The sequence below is a fragment of the Artibeus jamaicensis genome, unplaced genomic scaffold (assembly GCF_021234435.1).
Source record: "Artibeus jamaicensis isolate MK-2021 breed Jamaican fruit bat unplaced genomic scaffold, CSHL_Jam_final contig_466, whole genome shotgun sequence".
Classification (NCBI taxonomy): Eukaryota; Metazoa; Chordata; class Mammalia; order Chiroptera; family Phyllostomidae; genus Artibeus; species Artibeus jamaicensis.
In genome coordinates this window covers 16,430,604-16,455,990 of record NW_026521844.1, presented here as the reverse complement: position 1 = coordinate 16,455,990, position 25,387 = coordinate 16,430,604, and the positions used below count along the sequence as shown (strand labels likewise).

The window sequence follows — 25,387 nt, the reverse complement described above, 5'->3', positions numbered from 1 at the left end:
ATGGGACAGGGTGACAGGTGGGACAGGGTGAAGGGCTGTAGATGCAGCTTGGCACCCACTGTGGCTCCTACAGGGACAACAGAGGCAGGGAAGTCAGGCTGCGGCCGTCACTACAGCCTGGTGCATGAGGCAGCGGAGCCAGTGACCCTGCAGGAAAGGTACCCCTTCCGCGTCCCCATCATGGCAGAGCCTGGTAGAGAAAGCTGAGACACCTGAACGGCACAGCAGTGCTGACAGCCGCGGCTGATGGCAGAGTGGAGCCCCTGAATCTCGAACTCGCCTCCCCAGCCCCACCCATCCTGGCAGAGCCTAGAGACAGTAGGGATCCTCCAAAAACACAGTGGACCCAGCAGTCATCACTAAAAAGAATTGCTGGGAGCTCACCAAACTGATTCTCCACCCCCACCCTATTTCCCCACCCCAGTGGTGGCACCCTATAACTGAGGTGATGCTGCTACAGTGGGTGGCTGGCATTTTCCTTAACCAAAGCCATGCTGCTCCACCTCCATCTCAGAGGTGCGAACAGTGCAGGTAAGAGAAAATAAAAACTTACACTATAACACCATCTACTGGAATGCAAAATAAAGTACCTTATCTGTCAATCTGCTAAATCGTTGAGAGCAAAGCAGTATCAAAACAAGAAAAGAGTTCACTGCCTCACATGTCAGGCAGATAAACAACCAATCAGATACCACGAACAGCCAAGGTAACATGAGAGCACAGCAAGAAGATGAAAAGCATCCAGAACCCAAATTCGAAGTCATGGGAGACTGTGACTTAAGTGACAGAAAATGTAAAACTCCAACGGAACTATACCATTTTAAAAAGAAAAATGCAAGATCAAAGTCATAAATAAGACTATAGCCAAACTGTCACCTCATATAAAACTGGCCACCTGAGTTAGTCTAAATCTGAAAAGAATATAAAATGAAATTTAAAAAAAAAGAGAGAAAGATATAATGCCAGCTACAAAAAGTCTGGAACAAAGTTACATTTTTGCAGGTTTTATGGAAACCCAAATAGAGTGAGTTGAAGGCTTTATAACTATGCACCACCAAAAGTTACTTTCACAGGTACGAAACAAACCAGGTTTCTACAAAATTCAAAGCATTTGCTATCTTAGAGTTAAAAAAGATAGAAGAATAGACATTTGATAACTGTAAGGTATGATTTATTTTTTTCGTTTTGTTTTATTTGCAATTCAAAAGCATTATGCAAGAGATTTCATATTTTAGAATGATCACTGAATAAAATGTGAAGGCTGTATTTAAAACTCTCAGTATGCAATAATAAAGTTGTGACTGAATAAAGTTTGGGTTTGTTCCATTGAAGAATCAAACTTTCTGCCTTTGATGGGAATAACGGCAATTTAGCATATTTGGGACTACTGAAGGTTTAGAATTGCCCTGTCAATCACGATTACCTCTTGGAATACAAGGTATTTAGAAATTTAAATCTTTTCAGTGCCCTGATAGACTCTCCAAGTCAGATTGTGAAATCTCACTTTCACTTGTTCTGAGTTGCCCCGTGGTAAGAATCCTGCATCAGGGGGCTCTGTCTGACCAAGTATGTTCGTTCCATAACTTTCTGATTCAGTATAACTAGTTCGATGCTCTGATCTATTTTTGTCTCTTTATGTTTACATGCAACAGGAAGTGATGATTAATATAGCTTATTGTATGTTTACAAAATAAAGTCATAAGATATTATGATTAGAGAGCACACTTGTGTCTGGAACCCTTCTAAAGGCTGTAAGAATGTGTATTGTTCCTTCATTGGTGCCAGGAGTACTGTGTCTCTTTCTCTGAAAGTCGTCAGCTTCACCGGTGTTCCTTGCCTGCCAGGAAGTGAAATTCTCTACCATCTCTAAGGCTTTGGAGCTCATGAATATTAGAGTAGTGATAAAGGAAGCATGTGTATCAGGACCCACAAAGTGGAGGCTTCCTCAGGGGCCTGGCCCACATCACAAATCTAAATCCAAGTCAACCCACCCTCAAGGTCTAGGAAACCTGACATATATTAACCACAGTCTTCCACCTGGGCTTTAGCCAGCTCACCTTACTCCAGCCTTACCGGGAAATTTGCTCCCTCCCAGCCAGTCATGCCCGGTTTCTGCATTGCTGCTTCTAGTTCTCTCCAAACCTCGCTCCTGCCCGAAACCCCACAGAAGAGTCTGCTAGCGCTGGGAGGCAGTGAACTCCCCCACGCAGAGGACTGTGTTCCCTTAAATAAAGGACGTCGAATGTGTTACTAAGTTTTACTTTTTTTGTCATTCGACACTAAATATCAGATCAATTTCCTGAAAGGACTTTGAGGCACTTTTTCCAAAGGTGGGACAGAGCCCCTTCCTTTTAATAACCTTATTTCACTTAATTTAGTAATTTTTAAAATTCTATTGTAAAATTTGCATAACAAAAAATCCCACTTTAGCCATTTTTAAATGGTTAAATGACATATGATTCAATGACATTCATTATATTCACAATGTTGTGAAACTGTCAGTAAGCACTACCTCTTTCCAAAACTTGCTTATATCCAAAACCAAAACTGTACACATTAAGTGAAAACTCTCCAACCCACTTTGCCCTCAGCCCCTGGTAACGTCTACTTTCCATGTGAAATTTAATTCTGAATGTAACATTTCTGGAATGGTCCTGGATACAAACTTTAGTTTATCCAATTAAATTCTTGTGGAACAAAGAATAGATTTTTATTCAAATACACAAATAACTATGGTGCCATGAAAAGTATGTTTTAATATTTGACCATTTATCTAATTAATTCTGAATATAAAGCAAATTGATATATAATCACTATTTTCTATCTATTAACCATTTTTAAGTTTTGATGATGACCATTCGGTTATGAGATATATTAAGATTTTTCCATAAGGTTTGGTTTCCTCAAAATTCTGAAAGGTTGGTTGGGACAAGATACCATTCAGAGAGACTTTATTTTAATTTGCACATGTGTGGCCTGATAACCTGAGGATTAGAAATAAGCCAAGGAAAAAGAAAATTGTTTTATAGCACACCCACCAGAAAATATAACACTGGCTATAATTAAATTTCCCTTATATAAGTTACAGTCAAGTCTGTATAATTAAGTATTTACAGCTAGGACTTGACTTAGCAGTCTGCTTTCACAGAACCATTTGTTTCTAGATTAAGGTCTTCTGGATATTTTAATCAGTTTCCCAAAAAGAGTTTTATGACTGTCTGTTTTTGGTAATGATGTCAAATGATACCTAAATTTGGGGAAGTCAAAATCAATGAGTTGTCAGAGGAGAGTGATCATTATAGAAAGACCTAAAGACAAAATGATGATAATCTCGACTACAATTTTAACCAGCAGCAATGTTTTGAAATAAAAACAGCAGAACATCTCACAAATTACAAGGAAGGTGAGCTCTTTCAGAAGAGAAATTCTGATTTTGACTTTAAAATGTTTTGCAAACATAACAAATTCAGTATCAAGGCACAAAATGTTCATAAATCCTCAATGGTTATGTTTTCAAACACAATTGAGACTGGACTAAAGTCATTTTCTTGATCCACTTACAAAGAAGTGTGTACCAGTCACTGGGGAATTTCCCAGTCCTATAAACATGCGATAAACATATACAGAGCAAGAACAGACCCAAATGTCATCCACAAGTGGACTGTTTCACAGTCTCTAAAACAAAATGAATGCAGATCTGCGAGAAGTTAAATAAACCAAAGACAGACTCTAAGAAGGCAAAACCTCTGTCACCACACATTTAAGTCACCCCAGAGACCAAGGACCAAGTTGGGCACCAGATGACCATGAGGTGCATTTATTGAAGAACTTATTTTGCTCAATTTCATTGAGTAAATCTCTATGAGTGTCTTTACAGGTCCCCCAGAAATGATAAAACTAACAAACAGGTAAGTAAATAAGTAGCAAATAAATAAGCAAGCAAGTAGGAAAACTCATCAGAAATTTAGATCAATCAATAAATGTAGATTTTTGTATTTTCAATAAAACATTAATCAAGGCAGATTAGCTTTCAGAATAAGTAGCTTTTTGAAATAAGGAGTAACAGCTGTAATTCCCATTCAGATTTTTACATCCCACTGAACAATTCTGATTGGATAACATTTGGGTCAATGTCAATAAAAAACAGAATTTACAGCCTTTTACAAGAAAAAAATCATAATGATAACATATTTAAGGATCTAGTTTTCAAAATAGTAAGATCCAACTGAGGGGAAAAAAGAGAAAGCAAGCAAATAAATGAGAAAAAGGAAAAATACACACATGCATATATAATATGTTCCATATAACATGAAATGTATACACACATACATAATAATATATGAATGTATTTCATTATAAAGCTCTGTATGTATGCAGGTAGACAGACTTTTTTACAATTAAGGAAAAACATAAAAATAAAATCTGAGCTAATAATAGATTAAGTTTGCTGCAGAAAACATCATCTTTCTAGTTACTCTAGCATGAAAATATACTCTGGTCATAAAACCATCATCTTGATTTTGGAGATAAGTACAGGCTTTTCCATGGTTGTTTATAATTCTTCCATTTGGTTGTCCCACAAAACAGCTCTGGCTCTGTATGAAACCTCCATTTTAACACCAAAGTAAATCAGTCTAGCTTCCTCATCACTGCAATAAAATAAATTTTAATGCTCACTCTTAATTTAACAATAATCTACTTGACTACTCACTTTCTTCTTTGCACTAAGGGAACCATAACTTACTGTTGGTAGGAATGCAGACTGGTGTAGCCACCATGGAAAAGAGTATGCAGTTTCCTCAAAAAATTAAAAATGGAACTGCCTTTTGACCCAGTTTCCACTTCTCGGAATATACCTTATAATGTATAAAAATGGTAGCCAATACGTGGTGTTTGTTATCATTATAAGCACAGTTATTGTTGTTTGCATGCCCAGCATATATTCAATGCTTATTTGAAACAAATAAAATGTCAATAAGAAAAAAAAAGGAGTACCCAAACTCTAATTCAAAAGAATTTGTGTACCACTATGTTCATAGTAGCACTATTTACAACAGCCAAGATTTTAAAACAAGCTAAGTGCCAATCAATAGAGGAGTGGATTAAAAAAATGTGGTACATTTACACAATGGAATACTACACAAGAGGAAAAAGAAGGAGTTCCTGCCTTTTGTGACAGCATGGATGAAACTGGAGACTATTTTGCTAAATGTAGTCAGCGAAGGGCAAATATCGTATGATCTCACTTATAAGAAAAACCTAACAAATAAAATAAACTAATGAGTGAGACAGAACCAAGGGCATGGAATCATAGAACGGACTGTCAGCTGTAAGGGGAGGGGGAGTTGATTGAAAGAAGGTGAAGGGATTAGTCAAAGAACATGCATGAAGGAGCCATGGACATGGACCACAGTGTGGGGATTGCCTGTGGGAGTTGGAGGTAGGCTCAGTGGAGGGGGGCGAGGGGGAAAAAATGGACAACTGTAATAGCATGAACAACAAAATATTTAAAAACTAAATAAAATGTAACAAAAGACAAGCACATTTCTAAATACAGATATTTAGTGCATTACTTACTTTAAATATTCTATTTCTAAGAACAGATAGCCCCGTTAGCAAAAACTATTCAAAGGGAAAGCAATCAAAATAGTAAGATATTTACAAACGACAAATGAGCTCTCATTTAGAAGGCATTTACTGATCATGTATTTGGTGCTGGTCATTTTGCCTGCCACCACGGATCACAGCTGTGATGCTATAAACAATGTCCTTGAACAGCACAGTGATAGCAAAGGACATGCAAATTAACAGAGTTACCAAGTTGCACAGAAAGTCCTATAATGCAGTATAAAAAATGCTGTGCACATTCACAGTTTGGGTAACTTTCTCAACCTTCCAAATTTGGACATGAATTTATAAGGTGTTGAAGAGTAAAAACATATCGCCATCCAAGAATGAAGAAAAGTATTCCAAGGAGAAGCATTAAAAAAATGAAATGACCTAACATATGTCCTCATAAAAAGTATCTCAAATATGTCCACTCCTATCCACAGACGCTGGCACAGTCTGGTCTCAGCCACCGTCCCCTCTGACCAGACTGCAGTAATTCTCACCGACTCCTCTCTGGGATCCAACCTTGCCCCCTTCATCCCCTGCCAGGAATCCTCCATAGAGCAGACAGGGCAATTTTTTATTTTTACTATATATTAGATCTTGTCACTGCTGCTTAAAATTTGTCAAGGTTTTCCATTTTTTTAAAAAGGAAATTCAAAGTCCTTATCAAAGCCTCAGTAATTTGACCGTTCTTCACACTTCAAGCTCCACACCACTAACTGGCTGTGATATATATCATCTCTAACCTCTTTCCCCAGTCAGCTTGCCTGTGAAACTATATTTTTAAATAGTCACATACATTTCAGAACCAGAAGCTATTCTGATAGTATTTTCTGAAGTTGGCCAATTGTTCAGTACTATTTTTTATCCTATTAGAAACATACAATTTCAGAGAAAAGGTATTTAAATTATAAACATATGGGAATACCTACTTGTTTATTAGCTGTTCATCAAGCAATTGAAAAAATTAGTATTTCTTTAAACTTGGAATAATATTTGAATTGCAAAAAAAAAAGGCTTCCTATTTTCAGGTTCTAGGCAACTCAGACCCTTCCAAAGAGGATAACTAGAAAAAATACGTATATAATTATTATGTGCATAAGCTTGTAGGAACTGGACAGCTAACAAGGTCATGCTGAATTACTGGGCCAAGACTTGAGAGACCATGGAAATCCAGAGATGTGAGTGAGGCATTTGAGAACAATTGCTCTTAGATTTTCATCATCCCAGAGGCAGTAGGGATTTAGGGAGGCCGAAAGGCTGAAGAGGTTCGTGGGACAAGGGGGGCAAATGTTCATCCGAAGCAGCTGAGAGGTGTGTCTCTAAACTCTGGAGCATGGTGAGGACCTGACGGGTATCTACCAGGTCTGGCCAAGTTGCATCCTAACTTTGAATTACTCACTCATCTAAATGGATTAAGGAGACTCCCAGGCCTTCTAGGAATGTCAGGCAGGAACGAACAAAAGCCTTCTTTAGAAGAAAATAACACCATCCTAGTCCTCAAGTTTTATCTATAATAATTTTTTTCAAATACAATGTCTGGCATACAATGAACAATAATCAAGCCTATGAAGAAACAAGAATCTCGATTGGGAACTGCAGAAGTAACAAATGACAGAAACAGATTTATTTTCTGGAAAACAAACAAGTTCCAAACTATATTAAACTTTAATAAATAAAGGATAAATGATTCAATTTCTAAAGTAATAACTAAAGTAAAAATAAAAGCATACATAACTTCTAAGGTTAGTAAAGGCAAAAATTAGAATAATAAGTCTAAAGAAAAGAAATCAAAAGAGGAAGGAAACCATCAAACATGTGAAACAAACAGTAGTGTAAAGTATTTAAAATAAAATATATCTGAAATTAGAGTTGATGTTAATGAACTAGATAATTCATCTAAAAAACAAAACGTGTCAGAATAGATCCCCAAAGAAAGCACAAGCAGAAAAATGAAGGAGAGGCCGAGGCCCAGGGTAAAAGGCAAGCAGGCCCCTTCCACAGCTTTGGAATCTTGAGAAACAGATTTCACCTGTTGGGGTCTCTCTTTCCATTCTGTAGGCAAGTAACAGAATTCATTTGTCCAGGGACAGCTGAGCAGTGAATTCACTTAGGTAAGGGTCCTGTGGTAGCGCCTGGCACACGGTGGTGCTTCTCCCTCTTTCCCCTGTGAGATAACATATCGGATAAGACCAAGTTTTCTTATAATCAGATTCACTTGAAGTGAAGTGAACCTTTAATTTTAAAGTGACTTTACATGATTAGGTCTGCTTAGCTGTGAACAGAAACAGCTATTTTATTCATTGGGTCATTGAAGTACATGGCATGAGGCTTGATGCATAATTTGAAAAATGAACTATATATATCCTCTTAATATATCCTTAAATATTTTATTGACATTTTTGGTTGAGTGTGGGTAATAAGTGGGATTTTGCTACTTTGTGTCCATACTTCATTATATAAACATCTAAATTTTAATCAGGCAGTTATTATGCTAATATATTTCATTAACAGTGAATATTTATTTTCTACATCTAACCATCTACAATCTTGAAAACTAATTTAAATAGAATTTTATAGCAGGTCTGTGAAAACTGTATATTCATTAAATTAAGGATCACTTTGCATGCCAGCATATTTGAATTGTACTTTGAAATGATACAAGATAAACAGCAGGTGTATACAAAATATATTTTTCTTCTGTTGCTAAGGCAACATTGTTCTGTCTTTAAAAGAGTGAAACAATGCAGAAATAAGACAAGGTTCTGGATTCCATGAGAAGGTACCCTTCATATTTGCCATTACAGTGTGGCCAGTGTGATTCTGAAGTGTTCAAATATTATATCACCTGTGTAAGTTTTATTGTCAATAAAACAAGTTCTGTTAGCAAAATTTTGAGCAGTTCTCTAGCTATTTCTACCTGTAATGCACTATTTACCATTTACTTCCCCAAAGGAAATCTGACAAGGCTCTAAGCATTTCTCAAGCTGAGGGCGTAATTTGAACAAGAGAAAATTGTGAGATTTATGGACTGGACTCCCAAACATCAGGAAGAACTAGGTTGGTAGCAAGTGCCTATTTTCTCTGCTTTTCTTATTCAAGAAATCCTTCTCTGATTACTACCCACCCTTGTTAATACGTACACATTCTCTCTCCATTTATACAAATTTATTTGTGCTCTCTCTCTCTCTCCCCACTTCCCCCTCCCTTCTTCCCTACTTCCCTTCCTCCCTCTCTCACTTTCTTGGACCAAACATGGGGAAGATCTTATCAGCGTGGAAAGATACCTTTTAATGATAGCATATAAATTACCACATAGTCATTACTTAACTTGTTGGGATTGGGTCATAAGGGATAGCAAGAAATATTGGACCTCTTGGAGAGTCCAGAGTGGAAAAATTCTGGCAGTCAGTGTGTGGCTCCAAGTTCTCCTACTGAAAATACCAGTACAACCTGTGTGAGTTTGAGAACCATCTCCTTTGATATTAAAAAGCAGTTACAAGGCTGAGCACTATCAATCAAGACAAAAGCAGATAAACCGTTATTTCAAAAAGTATGTTCTTGGCGAACACCTTTGGCCTTCTTTCTTGAATGCCCCTCCAGTTGTTTAATGTCTAGTAAAGGACCTGTTAGACTGAATTGTGAAGAGGTGGTATAAGGAATCAGTATGCTGATGCATATGAAGCAAATTTAGGGTTAAAAGTACCAACACATTTTATAGAAATGATTTTACCAAGGAAACAAAGAGTTCTCATTAGTGTTATTTTATGTGAGATTATGTGAAATTAATAGTTGTTTTCTAAGCTAATTAAAATTTGAAATAAACCTGGAATGTTACCTCAACCTCTATACATATTTGTGTAAAGTCTATTTTGAAGATTTATCATCATATTAAAAGTTCTCCTTTGCTCCATGGAAGTAAGAAAATAAACAAAGAGAACAACTCAAGCTGCCCTTTACTAAAGTGTGCATAACACTAACAATTTAAGTAGATACATACTACATTTTATTACTAAAAATTAAAGCCTTTAAATGTTGAGTCTCAAATAACACATTACTGTAATAATTTATGAATGATAAACCACATCTTGTCTTTATTTCAAAAGTTGTAAAGTAAAAATCAAAAATTATGCAGCGTGTTTGGAAGATTTCTCACTTAACATCTACAATAATAGAAAAATGACCTCTCCTTTTGTCCGTGGATTTGACTGTTTGAGATGAAGTCTAACATGTGTCTTAGAGGAGGATGTTATTAATGAAACTTCCTCTAATGTTTATTAGTTCTCTTAAGTTATTTCATATTTGGAACAAAATAGGACATCTGGAATTAATAAAAACACAAAATTATTGTGATAGTGCTAACAAAGACAGTGATAAGTCCTAGCTAACCTATTTTGTGGCTTAAAATCCAATAGAAAAATAATAAAAATATTGACCACAGTCCCTGAAATATGGGAAGCCATTTTTGGAACAAATAAAAATAATCTACAAGAAGAGATAAGAGAGAAAATAATGGAAGAAGCAAGGTTTAAATATCTGTTTGGTGAATAATTAACTAAAAATTCCAACTACTGCAATTCACTCAGAACAATTCAAAAAACCCACAACTTAAAAAACATTCTATAAACCATAAAGGAAATTTTACACTTATTACTTTTAAGCTACTATAGATAGAACTTAACGATTGCTAGGAATTTTTTTAAGTGCTGGGGGGTGGGGCATTTTGGCAGTTATTAGGTTCATTAAGTTGCATGTTCCCACATAGAAAACTTGCAAGAAATAAAAAAGAGAAAAAGAAGGTGGTAAAAAGTAAATGAGGTAAGAAAAAAAGTGGAAAAGTGAGAAACAGAGAATGTGGTCCTGACCTCCTGGGTTATAACTGGCCATAGCAGCCCACTAGATAACACAGAGAAACCTTCAGCAAATTTAATTAAGAAAACTAAAGACATGAAACAAACAAACAATTGTTCATTTCCAAACTGGCCCCTGAATATGAAGGGTAAGGAAAAACCAAAGAAAAAGCAGACCACTCCAGATTTGTAGGTGGCAGATTTGATATGCAAAGAAATTTACTTCTAGTGGTATACAAGATTTGTCTTGGGTGACTGCAAGATGAGTAGATCTCCACATCCACCCACCAGAATCTTAACGTTTCTATAGAGGCTTTAACTGGGTTCAGTCATATATGCCATCCAGATGGTCTCAAGAGCACACTGCTCTCTCAAGGCTTAGCCCTTGAAATGGCTCCCACTGTAGGAATGGTGGGCAGGACATACATTCCAAGGTGGTGGGAGGGGGTGAGGAGTTTCAATTGCCTGAGTCTAGCTCATGGATCAGCTGATGATCACTGCTCTCAATGACTTTCCCCAACAACAATTTGGGAATTATACGGAATGCCTAATTATATTCAAAGATCCTTTTTTAAGTACCATGTCTAACTTTATAACAGTAAATTTGAAATTATCACAAAAATCATTTTTTTTAGAAATATACAAAATTTGTCTCACAAAGAATAACCATTGTTCTCACTATGGAAAATAAAGACCACAGATAAACTCTCCTAAAACCATACATAATAATGTAAGGTGTAACTGATGAGTTCCACCAAACCTTAAGAAACAGATACATCCTGTGTTATGCAAGCTATTCAAGAGTAGTGAAATATATGTGCTTTATGTCGACTTTCAGGAATGCTATTAAAACTCAAAGCTAACGAAAAGAGATTCTAGACTATATTCTAAGTTCGGAAATTTTCAGGGAGATAGTACATGCAACTATGACACATGCCAATGCCACAACACAAAAAATGAAAATTATGCAGGTATAAATACTGGCAGAAATCATCTTTTCCTATATGCTACTATATTTAACAAATCTAAGAAAATAGTGTATTAAAATAGAATTAATACATAGCTAACTAACTAGCTTCAGGATAAGCATAAAATTGGTGAGATTCCCATATAGTAGTAATAAAAATCACTTAGTAAATATGTTACCTAAAGAACATCCATTTAAAATAACAATAAAATTTATTTTTAAAAATTATAGTAATACATTTAATAAGAAGGATTTGATGAGAATATAAAACTCATCTGAATGATATTAGGAAGGTACAAAATAATTAAAGATATAGAACATGACCTAGAGAAATATTCAATATTTTAAAGACAAATTCTCCGTGCAAACTCACTGAAAACCTAAACAGTTTTTAAAACAAAATTTCACAAATTAAAAACTATGAAAACAAATAATCAGAAACCTCACTTAAAACGGAGGCTAGAGGATAGAATTCTCACACTTGTGTCACTCGGGGAACGCTGGTGACCCCAGCAGAAAAAAAAAGGACCTTGACTCTTCAGCAGGAAGTGATACTTACCTCGGGCGTCAGCAGGAGAAAGAAAAGGTTCCTCTTTGCCCAATAATGTTGGGATTTTTAACTAGATAAGAGACTTGGTTTATCTTCACGATTTGATGTCTTTAAATAAAAAACTCAATTAATTATTTTGTTGTTAAAATTTTAATTATAATTTTAAATGGCAAGGGGACAGGAGAAAATAATATAAAATTAAATCTGGCAGACATTTAATCAACTTCAATATGGCAGAAATTATATCTTGTTACTTAAACATATCAGTTCTTTTTTCATATAGCCAGCACACAAATGTTAAGTCGAGGCTGTATTTTCATTCATGGAGACCATTCATAAATGCTCGAAGCTATTACTTATATCTCCAATTGGAGTACACATAGCACATGTGAGGCTCTCTTTAATGTTATAGCAGAGCTTTCTGCAATTTAATAAAGTTCATGAAAATAAACTTGAACTTAAATGACTTTTATCTTTGCTCTGAAAGACCCAAGATAAAAACATACAGTTAAAAATGTTACTTTTGGGGAAAATTGACCATTGTGATATTGTTCAACAGACCAAGACACAAGTATGTCAGCTACTTAAAGCAAGCAGCTCCCTTGGAGGGTGACGTCATGAACAGAGGTTGTGCTCTCCGAGGAAGTATAGAGAGGGTGAAACAGTGACAGTGCCGGCATCCTTTGAGAAAATTACATTTTAATTGTGCCATATTTTTCCAAGGTTTTGTCAAAGATTTCTGTAAAAATTTCAATTCAAACAATATTTATTTAGGGTATCTCTATCAAGATACATAAGCAGAATGCCTAAAATCTGGATTTTATAATCTGGGAAGATAGGCCAAGTACAAAACAATTAAGGAACATTAGAAGATAAAATGTTCTCAGTGTTCATTGACGTTCTGAAATATACAAAGCTGTAATAGGCCCAGACTGGAGTGGGTCATTGTTATCTGGAAATATTAATTCATTGAGTAAATTAAAATAAGACTTAAATTCTTATAGTCAAATTATCTACATATATTTTTATCTCTACACTATCCTGCCAAAGGATATCTGTCTTGAGTTGACTGATTTCATTGTGTATCGGGGAACTCAAAAACCATAATGGATCAGCTCAGAAGATTCTTCTCTGAGTTGCAGTCTACCTCTGTATGGCTATCGGCCATATCTCCCCTGGGGCACACAGAAAAAATACATAATCTTCCTTTTTATACAATAGTCTTAAAATGCTGGAACACTTTTTTACCTCTGAAGTCTTGTAATCTCCAGGATGATAATCTGCTCTGTAATCTTCCTCCTGAAATCTTGATTTGAACCCCTTCTCTGTCCTAGCCACTCTCCTGCCCCACCCAAGTGTTTTATCCTTCTGTATCTGAACACATTAATTAAGACTCCCTTTGCTATGATCAACCAAAACAAACCTGAGTTTTATTAGCCCAAAAGTAAGAGGAGAGACATAATTAGAAGAATGCAAAGGAATCCTTTTTACACCAATGCGGAGAATCCATCTTACCCACAAAAGACTATATGGAGGGATCAGAAAACCATCACAAGCCAAAGTTCCCCATTTCTCATGCCTCCTTCCATCTGCATAACAATTCTGTCTTCTTCCTCATTTTCAATCTCCTCCTTCTTTTGTATTTGCTTACTGTTTTGTTCTGCTGCCTAAACACTGGACTAGAAATTCTCAAAGCTCTAAGTTTAGATATCTCGGCTCAAGATCAACAGGAATTTCTCATGTTACCTTTCCATGAAAAGGGTTCTGACGTGACCCAGTTTGGATGTGAGGGAGAACCTCTTGTCTGCCCAGTGCACTCTGTCTCTCAGGGGCGGGGTTGTCTCGTTCAAAATGACTGCTAGAGGCTCAACCAGGGTCTGGGGTGCAGATAATGCAAACAAAACAAGTTGAGCAAATAGCTTGAAATATGGAACTCAAAACTAAAATACAAAACTCCAAGACTGATACAGATAACACAGTAGCATAACATGATATCAGCAGAGATGGAATTACTGTATTTCATTTTACAGATCAGGAAACTGAGATACAGCGTAAGTGAATGTCTTAAAGTTCTGTGGTTTTGTGAATAAATAACAATAGTAATGTTATCCCCAAAGTATAACATTACTATTATGTATGGACGCCTGCCACCACCAACAGGCAAATTCTAAAGGCAAAGTTTGCTGAGAAAGGAAAGGTTTTTATTCAAATGCTGCACAATATGGGAGGATGGCAGACTCTTGTCTCAAAGCCCATCTCCTCCAGGAAACCCATAGAAAAGCCCAGGTATTCTCAGTCAGACCAAAACCAAAGCCAGTTTCCACAGTTTCTTCTCCCATTTAAAGTAACATCCATTAGGAACCATAGGTGGCAGCCAAGAGGTCACCCAGGCAGCTCTGCTTTTCTCCAGCTACTGGCAGGCTTCAAATTCCCTCTTGGAACCTGCATGTGGGGCTGGCACTGCCATCTGCCTTGCAGCTTCCAAAGTCACAAGATCCTGCAAATGCACCAGCCAGTATGTTTGGGAAGTGGGTAAAGACAGCCTCCATTACTTCCATTGAGATTATATTAGTTTGGGGTGTGGGAGGAGCCAGGTGCTTTCTCAAAAGTGCCCAATTAACTTCCCAAACTTCTGTGAACTCCAGGAGGGCCCACTCCCACTACCCCCACCAACCCCTCTATTCCCCAGGATAGACTGACAGGTTGCTTTGATCCCATACCTCCCTGCCACCATTCCGCCCTCTATGGTACATGTGCCTGCTTTCCCCTGTTCCCTGACACCACTCAGGTACTTGAAGGGGATAGGAGGGCTTTTCCCCCTATCCAATTATCTTGTTAGCCTCACATGTGCTCAGTATAATACTTTCTCCTGTCACCATCTTTCCTGAGGGCGGGGGATCTGCCACCAGGAGCAGGACACTCTGCATTGGGGCTGGTCCGTTCACAAAGTGCCATCTTGGTTTACTAGACGCCGTGACCCCGCCCGCTGCCTTGCCTCACTGCCTTGGGTGGCTCGCAGTCTCCTCCGGTGGCCTCTCCTGTACCCCACCCTCTGCGTGCTCCCAGAAGTCTGGCCAAGCTATTGATATCACTAACACATTTCTTTTGAATCCCACTTCATTCCCCTGGGAAGTTTTTCATGGAAAGATTTTTCTAACAAAATATTTCTCCCACCAAAATCTGAAAAAATAATTAGCATAGACCTAATGATGCCAGCCAGAAAAAATAGTCAAACTTTCATATGAAAATTATTTCATGTTGAAATACTACTACCAGAATTCCTACTTGCATTCAAAATGTCAGGTACATGAAACTTTGCCTAACACAACTATGGAACAAATTTTAAATTATTATTATTATTTTATATTAGATAATTAATCTTTCTCTGCTATAAACATCTTAAATGAATTACCTAAGAGAAAACCTTTAATAATTTTCAAAAATAAAAGGTTAAAAGGATTATAACCAGCTATTTCTATACTTCCATTTTGAATTTGATTTTTAATTTCTTCTTGCATTGTCCATATTTCCTTAGTTTCTGTATTTTTGATGCTCTGAATTTTGGGGCCTTGATCCTGGAGGCACTACTTTTTCCAGAGCGAGTTAATTCCTACGGATAGCAAATTACTCCCCTGCTAGTATGCCTTTGACATAGAAGCCAACCAATCCAAAACCCACAGCCTCAACTATCTCCTTTATCAGCCTCTCCCACAAGAAGCCAATATTCCCTCTGCTGTAAGTCACCCCAGGACAGGTACCAGACAATTCGAGCCTACCCCGACAGAACCAACTGAAATTATTCAAACCATCCAACCCTAAACTTGCTCAGCACACCTACCCTACTTCACTAATTCCTTCCTGCAAAACTCAGAAAAAGGCTCTGGATCATAATCTCTCTCTCCTTCTTCCACCTCCTCATTATCCCTGGTCTTTCCCCATGTGAAGCTGCACAGCCCAGCATCTAGTTTGGCGGGGTCTGTGATCATAAACCTCTTACATCACAATAATCATTTCTGTGCCTGCAGTTGGTACACACTCCCTGCCTACTTTTTGTCTCCACAAAGTCTGTTTGGCCAAGTTACCTTTAGTCAGAGTCTGTGCTCAATGTGAGGACCCATTTCCTACCAGGCATTGAGATCAGACAGTAGCAATCCAGAGACTCTGTGTACACGTACACTCTATGTACATGTAGATTAATATTTTTCAGTACAATTTCCATTTTATTTTCTCCAGAGAATTTTTCTTTGGTCCTCAAGGACTTAGCTCCTTACATGGGCTTTGGTGGAAATTGTTGCGTAGCCTATGCAGGTCCAAATTAGTGTGGGAGGGGGTGGGGTTTGTCTTTCCAGGCTCCACAGGAATGAGTCCGGACTACCTGGCTGTGAATGGCACAGTGCACACAGTAATGTAGTTTCACATACAGCTTGAGAAACACATTGGCATCAAAAACACTTGCTTTGGAAATATCCCTAATGCCTGTGGCCTCTTGTGTGTCTCTAACCATGAACTTTTTAGTGACCCCAGTGCATGGGCATGCACTGGGCACAGCAGATGCAGAAAATAGGCTGCACATAGCTGTGGTCCTTTGGGCCACCACCAATGTTCCTTCTTTTCAGGGTCATCTTGGAAGCAAGTACCCAACTGAAGATACTGATTTTTATTTTTGGCAATATTTTCCTCAGTCCTTTGATCCTTACATTGTTGAGGAAAAAATTCATAATTTGATCACTCTATTTTGAATTTTTCCCAAGGATTTTGCTTAACACTGTTAATAGTGCTATTTTCCCTTCAGAGAAAAATAAATTACTAATTTTTAAGAAAACATGTGGAGGGATTTCTGCCAAGATGGAGGCATAGGTGGAAACACTTTGCTTCCTTGCACAGCCAAATCTAAAAACAATAAAGTTTTACCAACAATAAATGCAACCAAACCACAGAAAATGAACAATACAGAGTCCGGAAACAACAAACCGCTCAGCTAAACCCCTGTGAGGAGAGAAGCCAACAGCAGAGCGGGTCAGGCAAAAAAAAAATCCCCCAACCCAGACGGCACGCAGGCAGCCGAGGGCTCAGAACCCAGGTGCAGGGCAGCTACGTGAAGCGGCTAGGTGTCTGCAGTCATGCATTTGCGTGTAGATAAACCAGTGAAGAGATGAGCATTCAGACAGACCTCACAGGCCCTGGCTCAGGGCAGCGGGCTCACACCTTTGTGCTGAGATAAACAGTCGGGGGGCAAGCGGAGAAGACCGCCATTGCTCCCTCTCTGACCCCACCCCCACATACAGCATCACAAACCAGCAACCTGGGTGGCCTCGCCCTGGTGAACATCTAAGGCTCCGCTCCTCATAAGTAACAGGCACAAACAGATCAAAACATGGCTCAAGAACAACTCAGAGCCCCAGAGCCAATATATCTAAGCGATGAACAAATAGCTAAACTTTCACATGCACAGTTCAAAACACTGGTGATCAGGATGCTCACAGAACTGGTTGATTTTAGTCACAAATTAGAGGAACATATGAAGGCTAAACTAATTGAAATGAATGGAAATGCACAGGAAATCAAAAGTAATGGAAAGGAAACTGGGACTCAAATCAAGAGAGCAGACCAGAAGGAAGGAAAAAATGACCAAACAGAAAAATATGAAGAAACAAGAATTCAAAAAAATGAGAAGAAGCTTAGGAACCTCCAGGACATCTCTAAACTCTCCAACATCCGAATTATAGGAGTACCAGAAGGGGAAGAGGAACAGTCACAAGTGGAAACCTTATTTGAACAAATAATAAAAGGGAACTTCCCCGTTCTGGCAAAGGAAATAGACTTCCAGGAAATCCAGGAAGCTCAGAGAGTCTCAAAGAAGGTGGACCCAAGAAGGAACACACCAAGGTACACCATAATTACATTAGCCAAGATTAAAATGAAGGAGAGAATCCTAGAAGCAGCAAGAGAGAAGGGGACAGTCACCTACAAAGGAGTTCCCATCAGACTGTCAGTGGATTTCTCAAAAGAGACCTTACAGGCAAGAGGGGGCTGGAAAGAGGTATTCCAAGTCATGAAAACCAAAGAACTACAACCAAGATTGCTCTATCCAGCAAAACTTTCATTTAGAATGGAAGGACAGATAAAGTGCTTCTCAGATAAGATCAAATTCAAGGAGTTCATCATCATCAAGTCCTTATTATATGAAATGTTAAAGGGACTTACCTAAGAAAAAGAAGATAAAAAAGATGAACAGTGAAAGGACAGCAAACTCAGTTATTAACAACCACACCTAAAACAAAAGCAAACTAAGAGGACAGCTAGATCAGGAGTGGAATCATAGAAATGGAGATCACATGGAGGGTTAGCAACAGAGGAGTGGGAGAAGGAGAAGGGGGGAGAAGGTACAGAAAATAAGTAGCATAGACAGTAGGTAGAAAATAGATAGGGGGAGGGTAAGAAGAGTACGGGAAATATAGAATCTAAAGAACTTGAGACACATGTTCATGAACTAAAGGGGGGAAGGTGGGGGAGGGGTGTGCAAGGTGGAGGGGAATGAAGGGGGAGAAATAGAACAACTGTAATGGCATAATCAATAAAATAAAAATATATATTAAAAAAAGAAAGAAAGCTTGTGGCCCAATAATACTCATGTAAGTGATTTGCTTATTGTATGCATTGGCTAAAGTAATCTGGAAACAATCTAAATGCTTATTTTTAAGTCAGTATTTAACTAAATTAGTTTGCCCAAGTAATACGCTGGGGTCTTGAGGAGAGATGGCATAAGAGTAAATAAGACAATTTCTATTCTCAGACAATCGGGTGAAAGCAATAAAATACACAGACATTACTACAATTTAAGACAGGATATAAGGGCAATGAGGTAGATTATAGAGTCCTTGTGGGGGGTAAAGGTATAAAAAGAAGAACAGCTTAAATATGATAAGGAAGACAACCTGATTTTATACCTAGAAAACCCAAGGTAGAGTACTGAAGAGCCATTAAAACTCACAAGTGAGTTTGAGAAGGGGATTGAATAGAAGAGCAGACAACAGCCAGGGATTTTTACTACATCAGCAATAGCTAATCACAAAATCTCCGGGGAGGAAATACCTATTCATGTCCACAACCAAAACTATAAGTGTAGGAATAGATCTAATGAGAAATAGGAAAGACCTGCTTGAATAAAGCCATAAAACTTTACCAAGGGCCATAAAATGAAATTGAATAAATGGAGAGATGCCCCGGGTCATTGCATAAAAAGATTCACTATTGCAAAGTGACAGTTCTCCTCAAATTGATTTGTTATTCAATATATTTCAATAAAAATTCCAATCAATTTCTTTTTGGAATTTGATGAATAGATTCCAAGTTTATCCTGGAAAAGACAATAAGCAAGAAGAACCAAGAAAATGTCAAGAGAAATAAATGGAAAAGAAGGGAAAGGAGACATTTTCTGCCATATATTATAGCATACTCTAAACCTAAAACTATCAATAATTAAAACGGCATGATATTTATGAAGGATTAGATAAGTACATTAAATTGGGAAACTAAAATATTCCAGAAACAGACACCATATATATGGGAATTTAATATATGGTAAAGGAGGCATGTCATTAGCAGAAAGAATGAATTGCTCCAGTGCATGATGTTGTCCTTGAATCCACTCTTTTCCCCTATAGAAAAAGGCACCATACAGGGTGGGGAGATTCCTGGCATGGGAGTCGGAGAAACCTACATTTGAATCCCAGCTGTACAATTAAAGCAGTATCACTTTGAACACATTTCCTCAGGTCCCTGAGCTTTCTTTGAAAAATGGAGAAATCAGTCCATGTCATCTGTCTCACATGATTGCGATGACAAATAAAATAATCTGTACATGTAAACAGAGCTTGCGTTGTAGAGGCACACCTTGGAGATACTGTAGTTTCAGTTCCAGATGACTGTAATAAAGTGAGTATCAGAAAAGTAAGTAAATAAATGAATGAATGAATAAGTAAATAAATAACTTAGGTTGTGACAAAAAGTTATTATCGAATTGACCAAAACATGGTATGTATCATTATTTACTATTATAGAAATATCACTTATACTATCTGAAGTCTGAGCAGCATGTATGGCCTCAGACACATAAAGATTATAAGTAATATGTAACTATAATCATGTAATATATAATTACATTTAATACATATGCTGTTACATGTATAAATTTTTAGGAGGACTTTAGAAAGAAAATGACAGAAGTATCTTTGGAGAAAGAAACTTGAAAGGGATAGGAATGGGAAAAAGAGGGTTGTGGTGTTTATTTATCATTTTAAATTTTTCGTGAAACCGAATTTTTAAAAACTTGTGATACTTTCATTGTTAATTAGATTTTGTAAAGTCTGTCTATTATGCAACATTTTATATTTACTTCTGTTTTTATCAAGATTATTTATAAATCTTCATTTCTTTTCCGATCTAAAGTTTTGCATTCATGTTTCCCTAACAAAAAAAGTAAATTCACAACTTACTAAAATCTGCAAAAACATAATTTTAAAATACATAAATAACATTACATAATTTAATAATATAGTAATAATGTATTGTTATAGTAATTATAATATAGTAATTTAATCATATTAATTACTATAATACTGTAGTAAAAAATTTTAATAGTATAGTACAAATAAAAACTGTCAACCAAAAATCCCATAATCTGGCAAAACTTTTTCAAAAGTGAGGGAGAAATTAAATCATGTCTACTAAACAGAATTTGAGAAAGTCTGTTACCACTAGAACTTCCATGTAAGTAATTGTCAAGAAAATCCTGCAGGTTGAAATAAAAGCATCCGACAATAGCTCAAGCTATATGAAAAAGTAAACATCTCAAGGAAAGTAAATACACAGGCAGTTATAAAAGCTAGTATTGTTGTAACAACAACTTGCAACTCTGCTTTTGTGTTCTACATGACTGAAGGTGCTGATACATTTGAAGGGGTAGAACATATGTTGCACCACACAGTATAGAAAAATGTAACTGTGGGACACCAACCACTGAAAAGGGAGGGGGTGAGGCTGTAACCCACCAGTTTTTGCAGGTAATTGAAGTTAAGCTGACAGAAACTAGAGAGTTGAACTCTATGTTGTTAAATATAATCCCTGCGGCAACCACACAGACAAAATCATGAAATAAAAACAAAGGAAATGAAAAAGAAATGTAAATGTGTCGCTAAAAGAAATTACCTAAACACAACAGAAAGCAGTAATGCTGACAAGGAGGGACAAAGCAAGCTATAAGGCACACATAAAGCCAACAGTAACGTGACAGAAGCAAGTCCCTCCTTATTAGTAATTACTTTAAGTGTAAGTGGATTAAACTCTTCAATAAAAGCACAAGATTGGTGGAATGGAAACAGACATAATCTAATTGTATGCTATCTATAAGAGACTCGCTTCATTTATTTATTTTGTCAGCTTCATCCACTGTACTGTTGATTCCCTGTAAATTGTTCTTTATTTCAAGCAGTGTATCCTTTATTTATGATTGAATTTTGTATGCTATTGAGGTTCTTGCTACATTCCCGGAGCATCCTTATAAGCAGTGTTTTGAATTCTGCATCTAGTAGATTGCTTGTCTCCATTTTGTTTAGTTTGTTCTCTGGAGTTTTGTTCTATTCTTTCATTTGTGCCTTATTGCCTTGTCTCCTCATTTTGGCAGCCTTCTCTGTTTGTTCCTATGTATTAGATAGAGCTGCTACATCTCCCAGGCTTAATAGAGTGGCTTAATGTAGTAGGTGTCCTCTAGAGTCCATGGCACAGCACCCCCTATCACCCAGGATGGGTACTCAAAGTACACCCATCGTGTGGGCTATGTGTGCTCTCCTGTTGTAGTTAAGCCTTGATTGCTGTTGGCACATCTATATCAGCCACTGCCTGAGTTCTGTCTGTGGTTACACAGCGTAAACTACAGAGCGATCTCCAGATGACAACTATTTTTGCTGGATGTGGAGGTACCCAGGCAAGGCCAAGCTGTGAACCAAGACCAGCTGATGCTAGTGGTGGGCCTAGGGAAACTTAGCAAGAGGTACAGGGCTCATCAAAGCCAGATGCTGCTTATTTAAGAGAATTTAGGAAAGTTTGAAGCATGATCCAAGACAAGCCATTCATGTGGAAAAGCTACTGCAAACAGTTGGGTAACACAAAAATTGGGTGGAGCAGGGCCTCAGTGAATCACCAGGGTGGGGCAAACTGTTGAGCCAGGTCGATGGAGTCTCAGATATGGTGCCCACCTGCCAACTCTATGGTTCTGTGAGGGAAGGGCTCAGAAAAGTAACAATGGCCTCTGCCAGCATTTCTGTCTGAGAGAAAGCTGTCTCCCAGCTCTCACCCTGATGCCAGTCAATTCCAAAGGCACAAATAGAATAAAAGTAAAAGAATGAAAAAAATATATTCCATGCAAATAATAACCAAAAGGAAGCACAGGTGTATATACAAATATTAGACAAAGTATACTTTAAGTCACAATATTTACAAGAGACATATATATATCAATATATATCAATATATCAATAGAACCTTCTATATATCAATAGAAGGTTCAATACAGAAAAAAGATATAGTAATTATAAACACTTTCATAATAATAATAGACCATCAAAATATATGAAACAAAGATTAACAGAATTAACAGGAAAAATAGATAGCTCTACAGTAACAGAAATTTCAGTACCCTACACTCGGTAATGGATATAGCAGCCAAACAGAAGACAAATAAGGAAATAAAGGAGTTAAAAAGAAGCACAATAAAGCAACTATATCCACCAGACATACACAGAACACTCTACCCAATTAAAGCATACACATTCTTCTCAAATGCATATAGGACATTACCAGACTAGACCATACATTAGGCCACAGATTATGTGTCATTAGATTTAAAAATACAGATGTCATAAATGTGTTCTCTGAGCACAAGGCATTTCCCAGGAAAACTGGAAAATTCACAAATCTGCAGAAATTAAGCAACACATGTTTCTTTTATTGAAATCCTCACCCAAAGATATGTTCATTGATTTGAAGAGAGAAGAAGGTGGGAGAGAGAGAGAGAAGGAGAAACACCGATTAGTTACACCCTAACTGAGGATCGAAGCCATGACTTAGGGATATTCCCTGACCAGGGATCAAACCTGCAACCTTTTGGTGTATGGGACAGTGCTCCAACCTGCTGAGCTACCTGGCCAGTGCTAATCAACATACTCTTCAAAAACTAATGAATCAAAAAAAAATTTCAAGGAAAATTAGAAAACAAAAACACAGCACACCTATTCTTGTAAAATACAGTGAAAGGAGTGCTGAGGGAGAATTTATAGCTCTTTATTTTATTGTTTACATTACAAAACAAAAAAGATTTCAAAGCAATAGCCTAACATTACAGCTTAGGGAACTAGAAAATGAAAAAACTAAACCCAAAACTACCAGAAGGAAGAGAATAATTTAGAACACAGGTAACTGAAATAGAAAATAGAAGAGTAACATAGAAAAATCAATAAAACCAAAAGTTGGGATTTAGAAAGATCAGCAAAACTGGTAAAACTAGCTAGATTAACTAAGAAAAGTAAAGACTCACATTTTTACAAAAACAAAAATGAAAATGGGGACACTGATTCTGCAGAAGTAAAAAGGATTATAAGAGAGTACTCTGAAGAATTATATGTCAAAAAAATTGGATGACCTAGATGAAATAGACAAATTTCAAGAAACACAAAACCTAGCAAGACTAAATTATGAAGAAATAAAAAATATGAACACAAAAATAGCAAGTAAAATATTTAGAAATTAACTATGAAGCTGAAGGACTTAAACAACAAAAACTACAAAATATTACTCCCTATTGCTAGAGGAATAAAGTTCCCGGGTCCTTTCAGGACTCTAGGTGTTTGGGGAGTGACACAAATTGACTGAAGGAAAAAGGAGAAAATTTTTCTGGATTCCTGCAGGATTAATTTATTTGAAAAGGAAATAATAGAAAAATATTCAACATTCAAAAGTCTTCTTTAGAAAATGAGGGTAAACCACAGAACATGCCAAAGGCTGAGAAAAACCAACTTTCGTAAGATGTATCTCAGGAGGCAGAAGGAAATCCTCAATCTTCTGAAGAAGGTGTAAGTCAGGAGGCAGAAGGAAACCTTAGAAATGAGCTGACTCTGCCTTGTCCAGGGATTTAACAAGGACAGTCCTGTTAGGCATTTGGACCGTGAAGAAATGCTAAGAGGAGTAGGTGAGTTGGAGAGGATTACGGAAGAAATAAGAAGACCAAGAAACAAGTTTGTGATGATGCTCTGGAAGCAAAGACATTCACGCAGACGTCCTTATCCTGTGTGCTTTAGGCTCTGAATTCTTTTTTTTTAAATCTGATAGTAAAATCTGGCCCCTGCTTTCTTTCTGTTAGCATTTCCTGATGTATCTTTTACCTTTGTTTTACTTTTAATTGTCTGGTGAAATTTTGTTTTAGGTAGGTTCCTTGTTACCAGCATCTTACTGAATTTTGCATTTTAACCCATTCTCCAGGTCTGTTTTTCAGTTGGGAAGTTTCAAACAAGTGCATGAAAATATGTTCATTCCATATTGTAAAGTAAAACATAATAAGTTACAAAGCAGCTTATTTAGTATCTGCTCACGTTAGGTAGGATAAAAATCCCAAATAGTGTGTGTGTACATATTTATGTACATACATCAAAAACCTAACTGTGCTTATTTCTGTGTGGTACAAGTTTTCCTTCTGCATATGTAATTTTTAATGAACACATGTCACAGAAAGAATTTAAAAAACTTTAATTAAGAGAATAAGTAATTTGAAACCAACTTATAAGGCAATGGGGGCACCTAAACTCTTGATGAAATAACTATTAACCTTAAATGTAAACCTCATATCACCACTGGATCTCTTAGTCAGAGGAATAAAACTGGCAACTGTTATAGAAAAAATACACTACAGCCCTGGCTGGCGTGCTCGTGGTGGCCGGGCGGTTCGTCCCAGTCAGGGCACATGCCTGGGTTGCAGGCCAGTTCTCTCCCTTTCTCCTTTCTTTCCCCTCTAAAGATAAATAAATAAAATCTTTAAAAAAATACACTACAAAATACAGCTGAAAGAAAATAAATAATTGGAAACACATTCCGTGTTCACGGATTAGAAGACTTAAAATTAAGATATCAGTACTACAAAAGCAATGCACATATTCAATGCAATCACTATCAAAATCCCAATGATAATTTTTATAGAAATACGAACCCATCCTAAAGGACAGATAGAATATCAAGGGACTCCAAATGACCCAAACAATCTTTAAATATAAGAACAACCTAGAGGACTCACACTTTCTGATTTTAAAGTAGAGTGAAATTCACTTACTACAAAACTATAATAATCAACACAGCATAGTGCTG

General features: G+C 37.0%; 1 pseudogene; it reads left to right on the top strand.

The window, feature by feature from the left end:
• Positions 1–24,337, top strand: LOC119047021 (transcription elongation factor A protein-like 8; annotated as a pseudogene).
• Positions 24,338–25,387: the final 1,050 nt, after the last annotated feature.